Source organism: Macaca nemestrina, chromosome X, assembly GCF_043159975.1.
Source record: "Macaca nemestrina isolate mMacNem1 chromosome X, mMacNem.hap1, whole genome shotgun sequence".
NCBI classification, from domain to species: Eukaryota; Metazoa; Chordata; class Mammalia; order Primates; family Cercopithecidae; genus Macaca; species Macaca nemestrina.
In genome coordinates, this window is record NC_092145.1 from 74,464,023 (window position 1) to 74,481,608 (window position 17,586).

The window sequence follows — 17,586 nt, forward strand, 5'->3', positions numbered from 1 at the left end:
CTCTGCTAAGGGGCGGACTGCCTCCTCAAGTGGGTCCCTGACCTCTGTGCCTCCTGACTGGGAGAATACCTCCCAACAAGGGTTGATAGATACCTCATACAGGAGAGCTCTGGCTGGTATCAGGCTGGCGCCCCTCTGGGACGAAGCTTCCAGAGAAAGGAACAGGCCACAGTCTTTGCTGTTCTGCAGCCTCCACTAGTGATACCCAAGCAAATAGGGTCTAGAGTGGACCTCCAGCAAACTGCAGCAGAGCTGCAGAAGAGAGGCCTATCAGAAGAAAAACTAACAAACAGAAAGCAATAACATCAACATTAACAAAAAGAACCCCCACACAGAAACCCCATCCAAGGTCATCAACCTCAAAGATCAAAGGTAGACAAATCCACGAACATGCGAAAAAACCAGCGAAAAACACTGAAAATTCCAAAAACCAGAATGCCTCCTCTCCTCCAAATGATCGCAACTCCTCTCCAGCAAGGGCACAAAACTGGACAGAGAATGAGTTTGATGAGTTGACAGAAGTAGGCTTCAGAAGTTGGGTAATAACAAACCTCTTTGAGCTAAAGGAGCATGCTCTAACTGAATGCAAGGAAGCTAAGAACCTTGACGAAGATGACAGGACTGCTAACTAGAATAACCAGTTTAGAGAAGAACATAAATGACCCGATGGAGCTGAAAAACAGCACAAGAACTTCGTGAAGCATACACAAGTATCAACAGCCAAATCAATCAAGCAGAAGAAAGAATATCAGAGACTGAAGATCAACTTACTGAAATGAGGAGTGAAGACAAGATTAGAGAAAAAAACATTGAAAAGAAATCCTACAAGCCAGAAGAGAATGGAGGTCAATATTCAACATTATTAAAGAATTTTCAACCCAGAATTTCATATCCAGCCACACTAAGTTTCATAAGTGAAGGAGAAATAAAATCATTTACAGACAGCAAATGCTGAGGGATTTTGTTACCACCAGGCTTGACATACAAGAGCTCCTGAAGGAAGCACTAAATATGGAAAGGAAAAACCGGTATCAGCAACTGCAAAAACATGCTAAAATATAAAGACCAATGACACTATGAAGAAACTGCATCAAATAGTGTGCAAAATAATCAGTTAGCATCATGATGACAAGATCAAATTCACAAATAACAATATTAACCTTAAATGTAAATGGACTAAATGCCCCAATTAAAAGACACAAAGTGCCAAATCGGATAAAGAGACAAGACCCATCGATGTGCTATATTCAGGAGACCCATCTCATGTGCAAAGACACAGATAGGCTCAAAATAAGGGGATAGGGGAATATTTATCAAGCAAATGGAAAGCAAAAAAAAAAAAAAAAAAAAAAAAAAAAAGCAGGGGTGGCAACACTAGCTTGTGATAAAACAGACTTCAAACCAACAAAGATAAAAAAGACAAAGAAGGGCATTATGAAATGGTAAAGGGATCGATGTAACAAGAAGAGCTAACTAACCTAAATAAATATGCACCCAATACATGAGCAACCAGATTTATAAAACAAGTTCTTAGGGAACTACAAAGAGACTTAGACTCCCACACAATTATAGTGGGAGACTTTAACACCCCACTGTCAATATCAGACAGATCAACAAGACAGAAAATTAACAAGGATATTCAGGACTTGAACTCACCTCTGGACCAAGCAGACCTAGTACACATCAACAGAACTCTCCACTCTAAATCAACAGAATATACATTCTTCTCAGAACCACATAGCACTTATTCTAAAATCGTCCACATAATTGGAAGTAAAACACTCCTCAGCAAATGCAAAATAATGGAAATCATAATAAACAGCCTCTCAGACCACAGTGCAATCAAATTAGAACTCAGGATTAAGAAACTCACTCAAAACTGCACAACTACATGAAAACTGAACAACCTGCTCCTGAATGACTATAGGGTAAATAATGAAATTAAGGCAAAAATAATGAAGTTCTTTGAAAACAAGGAGAACAAAGAGAAAATGTATCAGAATCTCTGGAACACAGGTAAAGCAGTGGTTAGAGGGAAATTTAAAGTACTAAATGCCCACATCAGAAAGTAGGAAAGATCTAAAATCGATACCCTAACATCACAATTAAAAGAACTAGATAAGCAAGAGCAAACAAATTTAAAAGCTAGCAGAAGACAAGAAATAGCTAAGATCAGAGCAGAACTGAAGGAGATAGAGACAGGAAAAACCCTTCAAAAAATCAATGAATCTAGGAGCTTCTTTTTAAAAAAAAGATTAACAAAATAGACCACTAACAAGACTAATAAAGAAGAAAAGACAGACAAATCAAACACACACACACAAAAATTATAAAGGGGATACACCACTGATCCCACAGAAATACAAACTATCATCAGAGAATACTATAAACACCTCTATGCAAATAAACTAGAAAATCTAGAACCAACGGATACATTCTTGAACACATACACCATCCCAAGACTAAACCAGGAAGAAGTAGAATCCCTGAATAGACCAATAACCAGTTCTGTAATTGAGGAAGTAATTAATAGCTTAATAACAACAACAACAACAACAACAACAACAACAACAACATAACAGCCCAGGATCAGATAGAATAACAGCCAAATTCTACCAGAGGTACAAAGAGGAGCTGGTACATTCCTTCTAAACCTATTCCAAACAATAGAAAAAGAGGAACTCCCCGTTAACTCATTTTATGAGGCCAGCATCATCCTGATTCCAAAACCTGGTAAAGACACAAAAACAACAACAAAAATTCAGGACAATATCGTTGATGAACATAGATGTGAAAATCCTCAATAAAATATTGGCAAACCAAATCCAGCAGCACATCAAAAAGGTTATCCACCACAATCAAGATGGCTTCATCCCTGGGATTCAAGGCTGATTCAACATACATAAATCAATAAGTGTAATCCAACACATACACAGAACCAATGACAAAAACCACACGATTATCTCAGTAGATGCAGAAAAGATGCCGGGCGCGGTGGCTCAAGCCTGTAATCCCAGCACTTTGGAAGGCCAAGGCGGGAGGATCACAAGGTCAGGAGATCGAGACCACGGTGAAACCCCGTCTCTACTAAAAATACAAAAAATTAGCCGGGCGCGGTTGCGGGCGCCTGTAGTCCCAGCTACTCGGGAGGCTGAGCCAGGAGAATGGCGGGAACCTGGGAGGCGGAGCTTGCAGTGAGCCGAGATCGCGCCACTGCACTCCAGCCTGGGCGACAGAGCGAGACTCCGTCTCAAAAAAAAAAAAAAAAAAAAAAAGATGCAGAAAAGGACTTCAATAAAATTCAACACCCCTTCATGTTAAAGACTCTCAGTAAACTTGGTATTGATGGAACACATCTCAAAATAATAAGCGCTATTTATAACGAACCCATAGCCAATATCATACTGAATGGGCAAAAGCTAGAAGCATTCCCTTTGAAAAACGGCACAAGACAAGGACGCCCTCTCTTACCACTCCTATTCAACATAATGTTGGAAGTTCTGGCCAGAGCAATCACGCAAGAGAAAGAAATAAAGGGTATTCAAATAGGAAGAGGGGAAGTCAAATTGTCTCGGTTTGCAGATGACATGATTGTATATTTAGGAAACCCCACCATCTCAGCCCAAAATCTCCTTAAGCTGATAAACAACTGCAGCAAAGTCTCAGGATAAAATCAATGTGCAAAAATCACAAGCATTCCTATACACCAATAATAGACAAGCAGAGAGCCAAATTATGAGTGAACTCCCATTCACAATTGCTACCAAGATAATAAAATACCTAGAAATACAACTTGAAGGGATGTGAAGGGCCTCTTCAAGGAGAGCTACATACCATTGCTCAAGGAAATAAGAGAGGACACAAACAAATTTAAAAAACATTCCATGCTCGTGGATAGGAAGACTCAATATCGTGAAAATGACCATACTGTCCAAAGTAATTTATAGATTTAAGGGTATCTCCATCAAGCTACCACTGACTTTCTTCAAATAATTAGAAAAAAATACTTTAAATTTCATGTGGAACCAAAAAGGAGCCAAGACCATCTTAAGCAAAAAGAGCAAAGCTAGAGGCATCACGCTACCTGACTTCCAACTATACAAGGCTACAGTAACCAAAACAGGATGATACTGGTGCCAAAACAGATATATAGACCAATGGAATAGAACAGAGGCCTCAGAAAAAACACCACACATCTACAACCATGTTATCTTCAACAAATCTGAGAAAAACTAAGCAATGGGGAAAGGATTCCCTATTTAATAAATGGTGCTGGGAAAACTGGCTAGCCACATGCAGGAAACAGAAACCGGACCCCATCCTTACACCTTATACAAATATTAACTCAAGATGTATTAAAGGCTTAAATGTAAAACGTGAAACTATGAAAACCATAGAAGAAAACCGAGGAGATACCATTCAGGACATAGGCATGGGCAAAGACTTCATGACGAAAACACCTAAAGCAATTGCAACAAAAGCCAAAATTGACAAATGGGATCTAATTAAACTAAAGAGCTTCTGCTCAGCAAAAGAAATTATCATCAGAGTGAACAGGCAACCTACAGAATGGGAGAGAAGTTTTGCAATCTATCCATCTGACAAAGGTTTAATATCTAGAATCTACAAGGAACTTAAACAAATTTACAAGAAAAAAACCAAACAACTCCATCAAAAAGTAGGAAAAGGATATGAACAGATACTTCTCAAAAGAAGACATTTATGTGGCTAACAAACATATGAAAAAAAGCTAATCATCACTGGTCATTAGAGAAATGCAAATCAAAACCACAACGAGATAGCATCTCACACCATTTAGAATGGCGATCATTAAAAAATCTGGAAACAACAGATGCTGGAGAGGATGCGGAGAAATAGGAATGCTTTTACGCTGTTGGTGGTAGTGTAAATTAGTTTAACCACTGTGGAAGACAGTGTGGCAATTCCTCAAGGATCTAGAACCAGGAATACCATTTGACCCAGCAATCCCATTACTGGGTATATACCCATAGGATTATAAATCATTCTACTATAAAGAAACACGCACACATATGTTTATTGCAGCAATATTTACAATATAAAAGACTTGCAACTAACCCAAATGCCCACCAATGATATACTGGATAAAGAAAATGTGGTCCATATACACTATGGAATATTATGCAGCCATAAAAAAGAATGAGTTTATTTCCTTTGCAGGGACATGGATGAAGCTGGAAACCATCATCCTCGCAAACTAACACTGGAACAGAAAACCAAACACCGCATGTTCTCACTCATAAGAGGGAGCTGAACAATGAGAACACATGGACATAGGGAAGGGAACATCACACACTAGGGCCTCTCGAGGGCTGGGGGGAAAGGGGAGGGAGAGCATTAGGACAAATACCTAATGCATGCAGGGCTGAAAATCTAGATGACGAGTTGATAGGTGCAGCAAACCACCATGGCACATGTATACCTATGTAACAAACCCGTATATTCAGCACATGTATCCCAGAACTTAAAGTAAAAAACAAAAAAGTAAACAAAATAATCAACAGACACTTGACTAAAGATGATATAAATATGACAAGTAAGCACATTAAAGCTGTGCACTATCATGAGCCTTTAGATAAATGCAAATGAAAAATGTGATGAGATACAAGCACACACCTATAAGAATAGCTAAAATAAAAGATAATGACAATACTCAGTGCTGGTGAAGGCATGTGGCAACTAGAACTCTTGTATAGTACTGGTAAGAATGCAAGATGGTACTACAACTCCAGAAAACAGTTTTGAAGTTTCTTATAAAGTTAAGCATACTTATCACATGACCCAGCAATCCCATACCTGGCTGTTGGTATGCCAATGTACACAGCAGTTATATTTGTAAATATCCCAAAGATATTTGGGAATAACTGAAATATCTTTCTGCAGGTGTATGGACAAACAAACTTGGTACATTCATATAATGGGATACTACTCAGCAATAAAAAGGAATACATTTTTTTATACAGTGAACAACTTATAGATGAATCCCAAAGGCATTATGCTGAGTTAAAGAAGCCAGTCACATAACATTACACGCTGTATGATTCCATTTAAATGACAATTCTTGAAGGGTTATAACTGTTCAGTGATTGCCAGGGTCAGTCAACGAAGAATATGACTATAACAGATCTATACACAGGGTTATTAAATAGACAAGAATAGGAATGAAAAATGTAAGAGTTACTCCTCAATAATTAGGGAGAGAGGACATAAAAAGGCAAGGAAGACACCGGATTAGGACAAAATGGTCTTTCTTCAGAGTTTGGTCATGGCAAAAGCCAGAGTGACAAGAGAATTACAGCAAGGACAAAAGGGACCTTTATGGAAACCCTGAAGATTACCATTGTATGCTCTGATGAGGCAACTCTGGCAATAGAAAGAAAAGAGGAGAAGCTAAGTTGGCTAAAGAGAGAGCCAAGATTTGCTACAGAGAGGGCTTGAAGACAAAATGATAAATGGATATCCTAGTTTTTACTGCTCTAGAGAGTATGCAGGAAAAAGGGAATCCTTCTATTAACAATCACTCATATGTTTGGAAAATTAAAGTGGGACAAGTAAGGCAGGGATGCTAATAGGGTAATCCCTGGGAGCACCTTTCCCACTTTATCACAGTGATGATATGCTAGGTAGACTCCTCATCATTATGTCGTAACTCCTCACCTCCAATATACACCTGGATTGTGACCCCAGGTGATGAAGAAATATGTCTCAGGTCAAATAGTCTGCACTCCAAAAGGAATGTTCCAGTTAGAAGACCTACTACAATGTTTGGTAGATCTTTCAAGATCCCCTTAGGAATTAAGTTCTAAGGAAGTCAAGATGAAGAGGTGAGGACAAAGGGGAAATGGTCTGGCATTTTACAGAGGGACTCTCAAGCGAAACTGGAAGGAATCTCTAGAATCTCTGATGATATAGGGATATAGGGTTCACAAAGCAAGAAAAGCTAGACATATGACAAAGAACTAGGTGTAAGGGGAAGTGATAATAAAAAATGTTCCAACTTTTCTGACCATTCTTTGAAGAAGGAGCTAGTTTCTTAAACTGTCACTATTTGAGTACTAGCACTCATTATAAATACACATTATTGAGAGTAATTCTGTTTTTAAAAGTGAGTGTTCTTTAATCTTTCTATCCTTACAGGTAAAGACCTAGATCTTCTATGTATAAGAGCAAATATAAGAGGTACTGACATTGAGTGAGTTTGTGCTATGAATGAAAGCACTGGAAACTAACTTGGGTTAAAATTAGAGTTCACTGGCTTCAAAGTATATAAATTAATCTTTTGCTTGGGAAGGGGTCTCTTAAGCAAACAGGTAACAATATTTAATTGAGAACACAACATTTCCATTCTTAATATTATTTAGGAAATTGTTTATTGAAATTTCTTTGTGAAATGTGTGCTTAACCTAGAAGAGTGCTACATGGAATGTTACTAGCACTACCAGTTCTGCTATGATCTATGAATATCAAAGTTATTGAAGTTCAATAACCTTGTGACAATTCAACTAAAGTGTTATCAGGAAAAAAGAAGACACATACATGGTCAACAAACATAAAAAATGCTCATCTTCAATAAACATATGTGTGCATGTGTCTTTATAGCAGCACCCTAGAACTTAGTGTATAATAATAATAAAAAATAAATAAAAAAAAAGAAAAAAAAGAAAAATCAACAAAACCAAAAATGAAAAAAAAAATACTCATCTTCATTAATCATCAGAGAAATGCAAATCAAAACCATAAGATATGCCATTGCACATCAGTCAGTATGGCTATTATTAAAAAAACAAACCATAACAGATGTTGGTGAGTTTGCAGAGAAAAGGCAATGCTTATATACTGCTGGTGGGAATGCAAATTAGTTCAGCCACTGTGGAAAGCAGTTTAGAGATTTCTCAAAAAACTTTAATTTAAAACAGAACTACCATTTGACCCAGGAATCTCATTACTGGGTATATACCCAAAGAAATATAAGTTGTTCTACCAAAATGACACATGCACTCATATGTTCACTACAACACTATTCACAATAGCAAAGAGATGGAATCAACTCAGGTACCCATCAATGGTGGACTAGATAAAGAAAATGTGGTACATACACACCATGGAATGTTACACAGCCATAAGAAGGAACAAAATCATGTCCTTTGCAGCAACATAGATGCATCTTGAGGCCATTATCCTAAGGGAATTAGTTCAGGAAAAGAAAACCAAATATCACATGTTCTCATTCAGAAGTGGGAGCTAAACCTTGAGTACCCATTGATTCGGAGGGGAAAAACAGACATCAGGGCCTACTTGAGGGTGGAGGATGGAAGGAGGGTGAGATTCAGAAAAGTGCCTATTGGGTACTATGTTGTTCACTCTACCAGGTAACAAAATAATTTGTATACCAAACCCTAGCAACTTGCATGTAACAAATCTGTTACCCATGTAACAAATCTGCACATGTACCCCCTGAACCTAAAATAAAAGGCGACTAATTAAAAAAATAAACCATTAAAAGTATACAAAGTTTAAACTATTTGCAAGGAGTTCTTTTGGTTCCAGGTGTCCAAAGTCATATAAGAAATAAAATGGGCCGGGTGCAGTGGCTCATGCCTGTAATCTCAGCACTTTGGGAGGCTGAGGCAAGTGGATCACCTGAGGTTGGGAGTTTGAGACCAGCCTGACCAACATGGTCTCTACCCGTCTCTACTAAAAATACAAAAAAATCAATCGGGCGTGGAGGCGCATGCCTGTAATCCCAGCTACTCGGGGGGCTGAGGCAGGAGAATGGCTTAAACTCAGCAGGTGGAGGTTGCGGTGAGCCAAGATCGTGCCATTGCACTCCAGTCAGGGTGACAAGAGTGAAACTTCATCTCAAAAAAAATAAATAAATAAAATATAAAATTAAATAAATAAATAAATAAATAAATAAATTAAATAAAATGAACTGGGAAAGTTATAAACTAAAGAAATAAGGCACACATATTAAAATATAATAACAATTTATGTTTTAATCAAAGTTGTTTACTAGGGGATGCCACAGTGATTGCACTACTCTGAATGTTCAGTACCAAATTTCTAGATGGCACCTTGTCAGAAGTTAATAGGCTTCCAGCAAATATCAAGAAACATGATATCTGAGCATTAATGCACTCCTGCACCTGGTATGAGCTGCATTTGTATAATATGACTATTAACTAAATCTTCATCTTAATTGTACTGCATTCTATGAATTCCTGTAGATCCTATTCTGGGTGTAAAGTATAGAAAATAGGTTGAACTAGAGTTTCCTTTATAAAGTTGACTTAAAAGTATCCAGAGAGTTGTAATGAGGATTAATATGGCAATTTGCAAAAATAATAATAATAACAATAATAATTAAAAGTAGACTAATAAGAAAGGAGAAACTAACAGAAAAAATGCTAGTGGTTTAAACAAAAGAAAGACAAAAGCAGAAATAATGTAATAGAGAATATGCTTGCCAAATACATGTACATAATATTTTCTCTCTGTTCAAATTTGAACTGCTTATTGAAATCATACATTATTTATTAATTTAATTGTCAAAGAGAATTTTCGAGATACTCTTTTCTACCCTGTTCATAAATACATCTTGAATTATGGGTTGTCTAAAAGCTGAAATAAAAAATGAAAGGGTTAATTCACACTAATCTGATGTTTGGTCTTTGACAAGTTAAATAATCCCTCATTATTCCTCCAATTTATACATTTATTTCTCTCTAACCTTTTTATCTTACCTCCAGCTAGAGAAATTCCAGTTAGATAGATGAGAAGTATTGGATAATTTCTTTTCACAAATAATTAATCTGAATAAAAAAGAAATAGAAAGTTATTAATTTCTGTATAGTCTGGATCATTGCCTCATTCTGATTAAGCTTCAGTCTAGGACCTGACTTAGAAATGGGTCAGTTGAACTCAGTTACCATAGACTCTCACTGTTTTGTTTTCAGGCAGCTTAGACACACAATCATTTATGAAACAAAATTGTATGGTTTTTGGGCCAAATATGGAATTTGAGACATGTAGTGAAAGTGAACATCTTAATGAAAAGTTCTATGAAAAGTCTGTTAAGTATCATTTGAGTAAGTTGCTGTCATCTAAGGCCAAGGGTACCCATGAGATTGGCTTCTTATAGTTCCTTTTTAAAATAAATTATTATTTGGAATTTATCTTTTAATTGAATGTCTCTTTTATTCTAGTTACATGGTAGGTTAAATGATATGTATTTTTCTCTATATATCTTCGCATGCCTTACCCAATACACATTTTAAGAAAAGAATTATTTTCAGTATACCTCAGCTACAACTGACAAACAATGGGTTTTTACAATTCTGAGGTTCAGAGAGGATAAAAGCATATTACCAACCTAGATCAGAGCTAGCTATGAAAATCAGATAGGAATTTAACCTGATATACTTATGCTTTATGGACTTTTGCCTTATACACTGATCTTGTCCTGTAAATAATATTTCCTTTTGAATGAACAAGAACATAATAAAAGCCATTTTGGATCAGACCCATAGTCTATCCAGCTCAGTATTCTGTTTCTGATATGTCAGATGAGCAATGCTGTGCACACAGTAGGCAATCAATATTTCATTGAACTGTTTTTGAAATAAACAGTCACATCTGACTTTTAAGGCACAAATCCGAAATAAAAGCCAGCTCTTCCATAAGATGCATGCTAATTTAACTCCTTTCTGAATCACCATTTGCAATATATAAAATCTTTCAACATACAAAATAGTATTTCTTTTATTTACAGTAAAATAACTATTTCTACCCTGTGTCTCAGTAATCCCACTTCTGATAAATACCTCAGAGAATTTTTGCAAATGTGCACAGTCACAAATGAATGATTCCAAATGCCCTGTTCTTTCCACTGCCTCCAAAGTGAAAATTTTTACAACGACTTCAAAGTCTTGGATTCATAGTTTACTAACTTTAGAAAACTGGTTCAAAAGCTAGGAATGATGTTGTTGTTGTGCTTTTGCTGTGGCTAATCCTGAAAAAGAGTGGGCTGAAAGATATTTCTGTTGCTATTGTCGTCATTTATCTGTTGGTTTAATGTAAAGGCAGCATTAGAGAATTCTATAGCTAGATAAATGGTTAACTGGGGGTGATCCTGTCCTTCAAAGGATATTTGGCAATGTCTGGAGACATTTTTGGCTGTCAAAACTTGGGAAAGAAGGTGCTATTGGCATTTGGGGAGTAGAGGTCAGAGATGCTGCTAAGTATTACACTGCACAGGACAGTCTCCTTAAAACATTGTCCAGCCCAACATGTCTATAGTTGTGTTTGAGAAACTATGATCTAGAGGTGAGAATTTTGGTACATACTATTGCAAATTTTAGAAAAAATACTCAAAAATCATACAATGTGGGTAATAAAACAGAGAGAAATTAAGAAATTTACAAAGCATGCTACACTCTGCTCTAACCAATTACCAGGTAAAGTAATAAAAACCATGACTTTGACAGATTTTGGACTAGAGACTCCAGAATCAATCTAGAATGAAGAGTAGTAAGAAAGTAACAGTAAATAAAAGCCATATCTAGAATTAAATATGTAGGTTCTATGGTAAGTAAAATGGGATACGGGAGTGCAGAGCAGTATAGTCCTTTAAGAGAGCTTTTTTTGTTTTGTTTTGTTTTTAACCTTGCCCTCACCTGCCCTTCTGATAAGTCTCTCCTTTTTGCTTTTTCTTCCCTTAAGAGTTTTTTTTTCAAACAGCTCTTGGATAGTAAAATCATAGAGATAAGGAAAATGTTTATTAAAAATGAGTTTTCTGAGCACTATGCTTACATTAAAGAATTTTCGAATCCTACAATTCTCAAACCTAATGTGGAATTATCCCTAAAGTATCTGTAACAATAGCAAATGTTTTATTATTTCCTACCATATCATCTATTAATAATCAATCAACTCTAGTAATAATAAAACTTTGTTATTATTATTCAAGTTTTGAAAAGGTTTCCTGTCAAAGAGAAATTGTAAGTCTTGGCTAATCTGTTAAAATCAAAGATTTTTAGAGAAACAATCTTTTTGATAACTCTCTCTCTCTATATATATATATACACACACACATATATATTTCTGATAACTATATATTATAATCACCAAATGTGACATTTATTATTAAAATAAAGATCAAATATTAGCACTTTGAGAAATGGTAAACATGCAGATTTATTTTTTCTAATTTTCCAAGACTTTTTTTGCATTTTATTCTATTCACTTAAATCCTACATTCAGCATCTTATCTTGTCTTCTTATGTTTATCTGTCACTTCCAAATTATGAATTGGATAGTTTTTCAGGTCACCTGTGACAACCACTCAAACCCACTTCTCTTGTCTTTAAGCTTCTGTTCCCTATGATATCATCTATTTGCCTCTGCTAATAGTGCTTTACCTCTTCTATAGCTCTACTCTCTTTTACCTGTCACTTGAAGAGTTCTAGGCTAGGCTAATGTTCAAATTAAACCTAAAACGCCAGAACTATGAAACCAGCAAAGTTGGCCGGGCGCGGTGGCTCAAGCCTGTAATCCCAGCACTTTGGGAGGCCGAGGCGGGCGGATCACAAGGTCAGGAGATGGAGACCACAGCGAAACCCCGTCTCTACTAAAAATACAAAAAATTAGACGGGCGCGGTGGCGGGCGCCTGTAGTCCCAGCTACTCAGGAGGCTGAGGCAGGAGAATGGCGGGAACCCGGGAGGCGGAGCTTGCAGTGAGCCGAGATCGCGCCACTGCACTCCAGTCTGGGCAACAGCGTGAGACTCCGTCTCAAAAAAAAAAAAAAAAAAAAAAAAAGAAACCAGCAAAGTGTACTCTGCCTGCCCAGGGGGAAAAAACAGTTTTTCTCTTATAAGTAGGAAACACCCTCAGTTTCAACCTCTCTCAAATTTTTAGGAAACTGAGTCTATTTCTTCATATACAAACTAGAAAGACTGCCAGTCAGTTAGAATAATTCCTCATTTTACTCTTATACTAAATGGGCACCTGAGCTATAGAAAGCAAGCAACAGAAGTGGTCTTATTTGAGATTCTGCTTTGCCTATCTGCTACACACATTCAAAAGTACTGCATTGGGAATCAAGAAGACCTAGGTTGAACACCTAGGCAAACCAAATAATCTCTATGAGCTTCTGTTTTTGTTGATGTTGCTGTGTTTGTTTTAGGATTTTTTGTTGTTTTTCTAATTGGTTAAAAACAAAGGATAATGCCTGGCCAGATTACCTCAGATTACTTTAGGTATCAAATGAAATGATGTATGTGAGACATTCTGTAAACTATTAAGTTTTATCCCAGTTAAGCTATTTTATGCAAGAAATGATTTGTATAATTCTATATTTCCATTACACAAACAGAGGCAAAACACAGACTCCTGGATCTCACTGCCAATTTACTCCATCAGAATCTACAGAAGTGAGGTCTAGTCATCTGCATTTTTAACAAGGACATCAAAATTTGAGAAATATTATATGATACTACGCTCTCTTCATTTCTAGTGAACTCTTTTTACTTCAATGGGAGTTTGTCAAGTACCATTTAATTTTCTGATCATCTTAAAATCACTTGTTAGAAGATGACAAAAAATGTGTTTAACACAAAACAATCATAATATTAAAAATTAAGTGGCTTAGAATCTTAACTGGAATTGTTTCATAAATGTTTTTAACTTAAAGTTTGTTCTCTGTAACACACTGGGTTCAAAACATTTAGAGAATTAAGCATAATTAATCATAAAAAATTACTCAATTTACTGAGGAATTATAATTTTCCACATTAGTTTTGCTCATGTCAAATATTAACATGCTCAATAGCTGCTGAGTTAAGATACTGTATTGGTTCTTTACATCTCAATTATCCCAGTCAAATTCACAACCTTCTAACTATCCACCATATCTGATTTATCAATATGTGACTGATGTTACTTTAGTTAAGCTTTCATAAGTACAGTTAATTAGGTCCCAAAAGAACAATTTGGAAGATCCTACACCTATTGTCTCCATTATTGTAGCCCTGTTCTAAGGGTGAAAGGAGAAAAAGGTAGCTGCCTATTTAGGTGAAACAGTGTAGAAGGTATTGCTAAATCTGGTAGACAGGAAGAAACAAAGCTAAGATATAAGATAATCCAAAACAAAAAATCTGAATAAATATAATAAAGAATGAATAATTCTCTCTACAGTGAAAGAGGTAAATTATCACGCCTGTAATCCTAGCACTTTGGGAGGCTGAGGCGGGTGGATTGCCTGAGCTCAGGAGTTTGAGACCAGCCTGGGAAACACGGTGAAACCCGGTCTCTACTAAAATACCAAAACATTAGCCGGATGTGGCGGCCTGTGCCTGTAGTCCCAGCTACTCAGGAGGCTGAGGCAGGAGAATCGCTTGAACCCAGGAAGCAGAAGTTGCAGTGAGCCGAGATCGCACTGCACTCCAGCCTGGGAGACAGAGCGAGACTCCAATTCCAAAAAAAAAAAAAAGGGAAAATTATATATTTTTAGAGATAACATTTGGATTCTTAAAAGTTAACCTTAATCATTACTATGATAAAATAAGCATATCCAGATTTCATCCTAACATATTTAATGGGAATGACCCAAATGTCCATCACCAGAACAGATAAATTACAATATATTCATACGGTGGAAAACTCTAGAATGGTGAAAATGAATAAGCAAGCCATACCTATGTACAATAACCTGGTGGAGGAACATTATGAGTTACAAAAATCACAGAAGAAGAAAAGCAGTCTCATTTCATTTATACAAAGTTCAAAAATAGGCAGCACTAAAGGATATGTGGGTTAGAGACGCAAATACTATAGTAAAACCATAAAACAGAAAATTTATACATAAATTCAAGACAGCAGCTGCCTCTAAAAAAATGAAGAAAAGAAATGCAATTAGAAAGGAGTACACAAGGGAATTTAAAGGGTATAATATCCTTTTGCTTAAATTGGGTGATAGTTCACAAGTTTATATTTGTTATATTGCTTTTATTTTGTACACACATTTTATAACTATTTTATAGGTATTCAATATTTAATATACAACTAAAATTTTATATATTCTTTCCTTTTAATATTTTCTCTATAATAAAAAGTTTTATTTTAACAGATTTGTTTGTTGCTTTTAACAACAGCAGTTACAACTGAATACACATGTACTTTAAATAAATCATGCTATTCCTGTGCCTAAGTTTTAAGAAAAATATAAACCTCGTTTTAAGAAATCAGATATCTAAGAAAAAACAAGAGGGAAATTTTTGGAGTCAAATTTAGTTCAGAACTCACAAAAACAAAAACCACTTCTTAATTTTCTAAGTGGTTAGCACAGGCTACTATTCATTTTTTACTTAAGGCGGACATTAACAACAAATACTCTAACAACAAATATCTTCAGATTTTAATTTTACTAAAAAACTGATCCTATCCTAAAGATCTTTTCCTTAAGAAATTCCATAAAACATTTTCAAAACACTTCTTTAAAAAGGCTTATTCTTATAGCTTACCTACATATAAGTCTAGTAACTCTATATGAAACTTGAAAATGCTTTAGCTTTAGTGGATTGTTGTGGTCTATATATGGATTTTTTTTAAATAGTTGTGTTAAAAAACACTAAGTGTCCAGGGAAAATCTTTTTTTTAAATGTTTTTTATCTTTATACCAAAATAAGTTCTCCAATGGTGAAATACAAAATTGTTTAGTATAGAAATTGATTAAATTGATGAAATCTGCTAAGTTTTATCTGTTTCTGTAAAGTAAGTATTCTCAAATATATAGGGACATCAAAAACAAAGCAATCTTTATACAGTTTCACCTACCGAAGTGGTTTCCAGGTTGTACTTTCCTAAAACCTTGTATTTTAAAAGGTTTGTTTTTCCAGCATGGAAGGTTTGTAGTTAGGGTAACAGCCTGAAGCCTACCACCAATTACATTAACACTACAGAGTAAAACACGTAGTTTTTAGATCCATGTTTGGTTCAAAAGGAAACAAAGATAAAAACAAGCTTATCCAATGAGATGCTTATTTCCCCTATATACTGAAATACTAAAGACGGGAAAAAATTTCGTCCAATTTGTTAAATTCCTTAGTAAGAGAATATAATAGTTTTTTTTCCCCAAAGCAAAATCTCAGTTCTTCCTTGGAATTTCCAAGGGTTTTGAATTGAAATGAATCGACAATTCCCAGGATGCCCATCCTTTCCATAAATCCAGTGTCTAATAACTTTGGAACATTTTCATGTCACATATAAAACGCCAACTACTATCTAGTATTTCACTTAACCTCCTTGCACATTACAGACTTTGTAGTAATTTTCGTATCTTACATATCTATTGGGAAAAAAAAGTGCGAATATATATTTCACATAAACTTTACCTGTTAAGTCTAGCCTAAAACTTTAAGAATCATGAACCCTTTTAACGCCGTAAGTGAACTTCACAACTCAAATTTACCAGCCGCACTATCCCTTAGGCCCTTATTTTATACGATTACAATTTTTTGAAAAATACGTTAAAAGCCCTATACCTTTTTCCTTCATCCGTTAAGGCTTAAACTCTGAGACAATGGTGGGGGGCCAAGGATAGAGTGAAATCTGAGGAAAGAGGTGGGGCGGAAGGTTAAGAAGACTTTGGAGTAGGATAAAAGAAAGAACTAGAAGGTTGGTTGGGTGACGAAACCTTTAGGTGCCAGGTTAGACTGGGTGCAGGCGAAGGACCCAAGGTCGGAGCTGGGGCGCGTAACCTCTTGCCCTCGAGCCCCCCAACGCCCCCAAGCGACTGGAACCCGTCCTAACCGCCGCTCCCTGCGGCAGCCATTTTGGAGTTGCACCAGCCCCGCCCCTCGGAGGCACCTGGCCCCGCCCCCTCGGGCCAGGAGCAGAAACAGGAAATGGGATTGCAAACCTAGTAGCTGCGCGTGCCGGCTGTTCAGGACTAGCGCAGGACTCCGGGCGCCCTCCCAGCCTACTCGTGCCGCTGCCCGGGCACTAGCTTCCCGAGAAAAGTCGTAGGACCATGTCGAATATGGGGAGTATCCTTTCCTGTTTGTAAAGCTGCTCTTAGGGCATAGGGAAAGGAGAGGAGGGCAGAGGTTGGGACCCTGGGAAGTGCCTGGTAGTGACCTTTTTGGTCTAGCTGGGGAGGGGTGAGAACGCTGACACCGATTGGTGGGCTCCAGCAGCTTGGTTTTAGTTTTCCTTTTTTTTTTTTCTTGGGACTCGCTGCCATCCTAGAATCAGGGGAGATGGGACTGCTTTAGGGAATGGTCAGGGGAGTCGCCGCACTGGTTTGAGATTTAGAGCGCGAGCCCTCCCACTCTGAGAGCTTATGTCACCTGTCCTTTAGTGAATTCGTCCTCTTTTAAATTGTTGGGAAACTGTGCGAGAACAGAGGCAAGGCGACAGTTTGCCAGAGGTTTAGGGTGTAGGTGTGGGTTTTGATTGCAGTACGAGGGCAGATAGCTTTTGTTGAACTTCACTTCTTTTACTGGATGGAGGTGACCAGTAAGGAGGTAAAGTGCTTAACACCAAGCCT

At 36.8% G+C, this 17,586-nt stretch overlaps 1 protein-coding gene across 1 annotated transcript in view; it reads right to left on the reverse strand.

Annotated features, from left to right (window-relative positions):
• TENT5D (terminal nucleotidyltransferase 5D) overlaps positions 1-16,845 on the reverse strand; it is an 88,239-nt gene extending 71,394 nt beyond the window's left edge. Inside the window, exons 1-2 of the mRNA XM_011712385.2 lie at positions 16,580-16,845; positions 9,783-9,851 (exon numbers count right to left, since the gene is read on the reverse strand). The gene's annotated coding sequence lies outside the window, so the exon portion shown is untranslated. The remainder of the gene's footprint in view (positions 1-9,782; positions 9,852-16,579) is intronic.
• Positions 16,846-17,586: the final 741 nt, after the last annotated feature.